Source organism: Heterodontus francisci, chromosome 33 (genome assembly GCF_036365525.1).
Source record: "Heterodontus francisci isolate sHetFra1 chromosome 33, sHetFra1.hap1, whole genome shotgun sequence".
Taxonomy (NCBI): domain Eukaryota; kingdom Metazoa; phylum Chordata; class Chondrichthyes; order Heterodontiformes; family Heterodontidae; genus Heterodontus; species Heterodontus francisci.
Genome location: NC_090403.1, coordinates 56,763,362 through 56,770,339, shown reverse-complemented (window position 1 = coordinate 56,770,339; position 6,978 = coordinate 56,763,362).

Sequence of the window (6,978 nt, the reverse complement as noted above, 5' to 3'; positions counted from 1 at the left end):
AGGGTGTGTTGCTGGATGGAGGGAGGGAGTTTTGCTGGAAGGAGGGTGCGTGTTTTGCTGGATGGAGGGAGTGAGAGTTGCTGGATGGAGGGAGTGAGTGTTACTGGATGGTGGGAGGGAGTGTTGCTGGATGGAGGGAGGGAGTGTTACTGGATGGAGGCAGCGAGTGTTGCTGGATGGAGGGCATGAGTGTTACTGGATGGAGGGAGTGAGTGTTGCTGGAGGGAGGGAGCGAGTGTTACTGGATGGAGGGAGTGAGTGTTGCTAGATGAGGGAGGGAGTGTTTCTGGATGGAGGGAGTGAGTGTTACTGGATGGAGGGAGGGAGTGTTTCTGGATGGAGGGAGTGAGTGTTGCTGGATGGAGGGAGGGAGTGTTGCTGGATGAGGGAGGGAGTGTTTCTGGATGGAGGGAGTGAGTGTTACTGGATGGAGGGAGGGAGTGTTTCTGGATGGAGGGAGTGAGTGTTACTGGATGGTGGGAGGGAGTGTTACTGGATGGAGGGAGCGAGTGTTACTGGATGGAGGGAGGGAGTGTTGCTGGATGGAGGGTGTGAGTGTTGCTGGATGGAGGGTGTGAGTGTCACTGGATGGAGGGAGTGAGTGTTACTGGATGGAGGGAGCGGGTGTTACTGGATGGAGGGAGGGAGTGTAACTGAATGGAGGGAGGGAGTATTGCTGGATGGAGGGAGGGAGTGTTACTGGATGGAGGGAGCGAGTGTTACTGGATGGAGGGAATGAGTGTTGCTGGATGAGGGAGGGAGTGTTTCTGGATGGAGGGAGTGAGTGTTGCTCGATGGAGGGAGGGAGTGTTGCTGGATGGAGGGAGGGAGTGTTACTGAATGGAGGGAGGGAGTGTTGCTGGATGGAGGGAGGGAGTGTTACTGGATGGAGGGAGGGAGTGTTGCTCGATGGAGGGAGTGAGTGTTACTGGATAGAGGGAGGGAGTGTTGCTGGATGGAGGGAGCGAGTGTTGCTGGATGGAGGGAACGAGTTTTGCTGGAAGGAGGGAGCGAGTGTTGCTGGATGGAGGGAGGGAATGTTGCTGGATGGAGGGAGTGAGTGCTGCTGGATGGAGGGAGTGAGTGTTACTGGATGGAGGGAGTGAGTGTTACTGAATGGAGGGAGGGTGTGTTGCTGGATGGAGGGAGGGAGTTTTGCTGGATGGAGGGAGGGAGTTTTGCTGGATGGAGGGAGTGAGTGTTACTGAATGGAGGGAGGGTGTGTTGCTGGATGGAGGGAGGGAGTTTTGCTGCCTGGAGGGAGCGAGTTTTGCTGGATGGAGGGAGTGAGTGTTGCTGGATGGGGGGAGTGAGTGTTACTGGATGGAAGGAGTGAGTGTTACTGGATGGAGGGAGTGAATGTTACTGAATGGAGGGAGGGTGTGTTGCTGGATGGAGGGAGTGAGTGTTACTGGATGGAGGGAGTGTGTTACTGGATGGAATGAGTGAGTGTTACTGAATGGAGGGAGGGTGTGTTGCTGGATGGAGGGAGGGAGTTTTGCTGGAAGGAGGGAGCGTGTTTTGCTGGATGGAGGGAGTGAGAGTTGCTGGATGGAGGGAGCGAGTGTTGCTGGATGGAGGGAGCGAGTGTTACTGGATGGAGGGAGTGAGTGTTGCTAGATGTGGGAGGGAGTGTTTCTGGATGGAGGGAGTGAGTGTTTCTGCATGCAGGGAGTGAGTGTTGCTGGATGGAGGGAGTGAGTATGGCTGGATGGAGGGAGTGAATGTTACTGGATGGAGGGAGTGAGTGTTACTGGATGGAGGGTGGGAGTGTTGCTGGATGGAGGGTGGGAGTGTTGCTGGATGGAGGGAGGGAGTGTTACTGGATGGAGGGAGGGTGTGTTGCTGGATGGAGGGAGGGAGTGTTGCTAGATGGAGGGAGTGAGTGTTACTGGATCGAGGGAGGGAGTGTTGCTGGATGGAGGGAGCGAGTGTTGCTGGATGGAGGGAGCGAGTTTTGCTGGATGGAGGGAGCGAGTTTTGCTGGATGGAGGGAGTGAGTGTTGCTGGATGGAGGGAATGAGTGTTGCTGGATGGAGGGAGGGAGTGTTGCTGGATGGAGGGAGTGACTGCTGCTGGATGGAGGGAGTGAGTGTTACTGGATGGAGGGAGTGAGTGTTACTGAATGGAGGGAGGGTGTGTTGCTGGATGGAGGGAGGGAGTTTTGCTGGATGGAGGGAGGGAGTTTTGCTGGATAGAGGGAGTGAGTATTGCTGGATGGAGGGAGTGAGTGTTACTGAATGGAGGGAGGGTGTGTTGCTGGATGGAGGGAGGGGGTTTTGCTGGATGGAGGGAGGGAGATTTGCTGGAAGGAGGGAGCGAGTGTTGCTGGATAGAGGGAGCGAGTGTTGCTGGATGGAGGGAGGGAGTGTTGCTGGATGGAGGAAGTGAGTGTTACTGGATGGAGGGAGTGAGTGTTACTGAATGGAGGGAGGGTGTGTTGCTGGATGGAGGGAGGGAGTTTTGCTGGATGGAGGGAGCGTGTTTTGCTGGATGGAGGGAGTGAGTGTTACTGAATGGAGGGAGGGTGTGTTGCTGGATGGAGGGAGGGAGTTTTGCTGCATGGAGGGAGCGGGTTTTGCTGGATGGAGGGAATGAGTGTTGCTGGATGGAGGGAGTGAGTGTTACTGGATGGAGGGAGTGAGTGTTACTGGATGGAGGGAGTGAGTGTTTCTGCATGGAGGGAGTGAGTGTTATTTGATGGAGGGAGGGAGTGTTACTGGATGGAGGGTGTGAGTGTTGCTGGATGGAGGGAGGGAGTGTTACTGGATGGAGGGAGTGAGTGTTACTGGATGGAGGGAGGGTGTGTTGCTGGATGGAGGGAGTGAGTGTTGCTGGATGGAGGGAGCGAGTGTTACTGGATGGAGGGAGTGAGTGTTACTGGATGGAGGGAGGGAGTGTTGCTGGATGGAGGGAGGGTGTGTTGCTGGATGGAGGGAGGGTGTTTTGCTGGATGGAGGGAGCGAGTTTTTCTGGATGGAAGGAATGAGTGTTGCTGGTTGGAGGGAGTGAGTGTTACTGGATGGAGGGAGTGAGTGTTACTGAATGGAGGGAGGGTGTGTTGCTGGATGGAGGGAGTGAGAGTTACTGGATGGAGGGAGTGAGTGTTACTGGATGGAATGAGTGAGTGTTACTGAATGGAGGGAGGGTGTGTTGCTGGATGGAGGGAGGGAGTTTTGCTGGAAGGAGGGAGCGTGTTTTGCTGGATGGAGGGAGTGAGTGTTGCTGGATGGAGGGAGCGAGTGTTGCTGGATGGAGGGAGCGAGTGTTACTGGATGGAGGGAGTGAGTGTTGCTAGATGAGGGAGGGAGTGTTTCTGGATGGAGGGAGTGAGTGTTACTGGATGGAGGGACGGAGTGTTTCTGCATGGAGGGAGTGAGTGTTGCTGGATGGAGGGAGTGAGTGTTACTGGATGGAGGGAGCGAGTGTTACTGGATGGAGGGAGTGAGTGTTGCTGGATGGAGGGAGCGAGTGTTGCTGGATGGAGGGAGTGAGTGTTACTGGATGGAGGGAGTGAGTGTTGCTAGATGAGGGAGGGAGTGTTTCTGGATGGAGGGAGTGAGTGTTACTGGATGGAGGGACGGAGTGTTTCTGCATGGAGGGAGTGAGTGTTGCTGGATGGAGGGAGTGAGTGTTACTGGATGGAGGGAGCGAGTGTTACTGGATGGAGGGAGGGAGTGTTGCTGGATGGAGGGTGTGAGTGTTGCTGGATGGAGGGAGTGAGTGTTACTGGATGGAGGGAGTGAGTGTTACTGGATGGAGGGAGTGAGTGTTGCTAGATGAGGGACGGAGTGTTTCTGGATGGAGGGAGTGAGTGTTACTGGATGGAGGGAGGGAGTGTTTCTGGATGGAGGGAGTGAGTGTTGCTGGATGGAGGGAGCGAGTGTTACTGGATGGAGGGAGGGAGTGTTGCTGGCTGGAGGGTGTGAGTGTTGCTGGATGGAGGGAGTGAGTGTTACTGGATGGAGGGAGTGAGTGTTACTGGATGGAGGGAGTGATTATAACTGGATGGAGGGAGGGAGTGTTGCTGGATGGAGGGAGGGAGTGTTACTGGATGGAGGGAGTGAGTGTTGCTGGATGGAGGGAGGGAGTGTTACTGGATGGAGGGAGCGAGTGTTACTGGATGGAGGGAGTGAGTGTTGCTGGATGAGGGAGGGAGTGTTTCTGGATGGAGGGAGTGAGTGTTACTGGATGGAGGGAGGGAGTGTTACTGAATGGAGTGAGTGAGTGTTGCTGGATGGAGGGAGGGAGTGTTACTGGATGGAGCGAGCGAGTGTTGCTGGATGGAGGGAGGGGGTTTTGCTGGAAGGAGGAAGCGAGTGTTGCTGGATGGAGGAAGCGAGTGTTGCTGGATGGAGGGAGGGAGTGTTACTGGATGGAGGGAGCGAGTGTTGCTGGATGGAGGGAGGGGGTTTTGCTGGAAGGAGGAAGCGAGTGTTGCTGGATGGAGGGAGTGAGTGTTGCTGGATGGAGGGAGTGAGTGTTGCTGGATGGAGGGAGTGAGTGTTGCTGGATGGAGGGAGGGAGTTTTGATGGATGGAGGGAATGAGTGTTGCTGGATGGAGCGAGTGAGTGTTGCTGGATGGAGGGAGTGAGTGTTACTGGATGGAGGGAGCGAGTATTGCTGGATGGAGGGAGGGGATTTTGCTGGAAGGAGGAAGTGATTGTTGCTGGATGGAGGGAGTGAGTGTTGCTGGATGGAGGGAGTGAGTGTTGCTGGATGGAGGGAGGGAGTTTTGATGGATGGAGGGAATGAGTGTTGCTGGATGGAGGGAGTGAGTGTTACTGGATGGAGGGAGTGAGTGTTACTGAATGGAGGGAGGGTGTGTTGCTGGATGGAGGGAGTGAGAGTTACTGGATGGAGGGAGTGAGTGTTACTGGATGGAATGAGTGAGTGTTACTGAATGGAGGGAGGGTGTGTTACTGGATGGAGGGTGTGAGTGTTGCTGGATGGAGGGAGGGAGTGTTACTGGATGGAGGGAGTGAGTGTTACTGGATGGAGGGAGTGAGTGTTGCTAGATGAGGGAGGGAGTGGTTCTGGATGGAGGGAGTGAGTGTTACTGGATGGAGGGAGTGAGTGTTTCTGCATGGAGGGAGTGAGTGTTATTTGATGGAGGGAGGGAGTGTTACTGGATGGAGGGTGTGAGTGTTGCTGGATGGAGGGAGGGAGTGTTACTGGATAGAGGGAGTGAGTGTTACTGGATGGAGGGAGGGTGTGTTGCTGGATGGAGGGAGTGAGTGTTGCTGGATGGAGGGAGGGAGTGTTACTGGATGGAGGGAGTGAGTGTTACTGGATGGAGGGAGGGAGTGTTGCTGGATGGAGGGAGGGTGTGTTGCTGGATGGAGGGAGGGTGTTTTGCTGGATGGAGGGAGCGAGTTTTTCTGGATGGAGGGAATGAGTGTTGCTGGATGGAGGGAGTGAGTGTTACTGGATGGAGGGAGTGAGTGTTACTGAATGGAGGGAGGGTGTGTTGCTGGATGTAGGGAGTGAGAGTTACTGGATGGAGGGAGTGAGTGTTACTGGATGGAATGAGTGAGTGTTACTGAATGGAGGGAGGGTGTGTTGCTGGATGGAGGGAGGGAGTTTTGCTGGAAGGAGGGAGCGTGTTTTGCTGGATGGAGGGAGTGAGTGTTGCTGGATGGAGGGAGCGAGTGTTACTGGATGGAGGGAGCGAGTGTTACTGGATGGAGGGAGTGAGTGTTGCTGGATGGAGGGAGCGAGTGTTGCTGGATGGAGGGAGTGAGTGTTACTGGATGGAGGGAGTGAGTGTTGCTAGATGAGGGAGGGAGTGTTTCTGGATGGAGGGAGTGAGTGTTACTGGATGGAGGGACGGAGTGTTTCTGCATGGAGTGAGTGAGTGTTGCTGGATGGAGGGAGTGAGTGTTACTGGATGGAGGGAGCGAGTGTTACTGGATGGAGGGAGGGAGTGTTGCTGGATGGAGGGTGTGAGTGTTGCTGGATGGAGGGAGTGAGTGTTACTGGATGGAGGGAGTGAGTGTTCCTGGATGGAGGGAGGGAGTGTTTCTGGATGGAGGGAGTGAGTGTTGCTGGATGGAGGGAGTGAGTGTTACTGGATGGAGGGAGTGAGTGTTACTGGATGGAGGGAGTGATTATAACTGGATGGAGGGAGGGAGTGTTACTGAATGGTGGGAGGGAGTGTTGCTGGATGGAGGGAGGGAGTGTTACTGGATGGAGGGAGTGAGTGTTGCTGGATGGAGGGAGGGAGTGTTACTGGATGGAGGGAGCGAGTGTTACTGGATGGAGGGAGTGAGTGTTGCTGGATGAGGGAGGGAGTGTTTCTGGATGGAGGGAGTGAGTGTTACTGGATGGAGGGAGGGAGTGTTACTGAATGGAGTGAGTGAGTGTTGCTGGATGGAGGGAGGGAGTGTTACTGGATGGAGCGAGCGAGTGTTGCTGGATGGAGGGAGGGGGTTTTGCTGGAAGGAGGAAGCGAGTGTTGCTGGATGGAGGAAGCGAGTGTTGCTGGATGGAGGGAGGGAGTGTTACTGGATGGAGGGAGCGAGTGTTGCTGGATGGAGGGAGGGGGTTTTGCTGGAAGGAGGAAGCGAGTGTTGCTGGATGGAGGGAGTGAGTGTTGCTGGATGGAGGGAGTGAGTGTTGCTGGATGGAGGGAGTGAGTGTTGCTGGATGGAGGGAGGGAGTTTTGATGGATGGAGGGAATGAGTGTTGCTGGATGGAGCGAGTGAGTGTTGCTGGATGGAGGGAGTGAGTGTTACTGGATGGAGGGAGCGAGTATTGCTGGATGGAGGGAGGGGATTTTGCTGGAAGGAGGAAGCGATTGTTGCTGGATGGAGGGAGTGAGTGTTGCTGGATGGAGGGAGTGAGTGTTCCTGGATGGAGGGAGGGAGTTTTGATGGATGGAGGGAATGAGTGTTGCTGGATGGAGGGAGTGAGTGTTACTGGATGGAGGGAGTGAGTGTTACTGAATGGAGGGAGGGTGTGTTGCTGGATGGAGG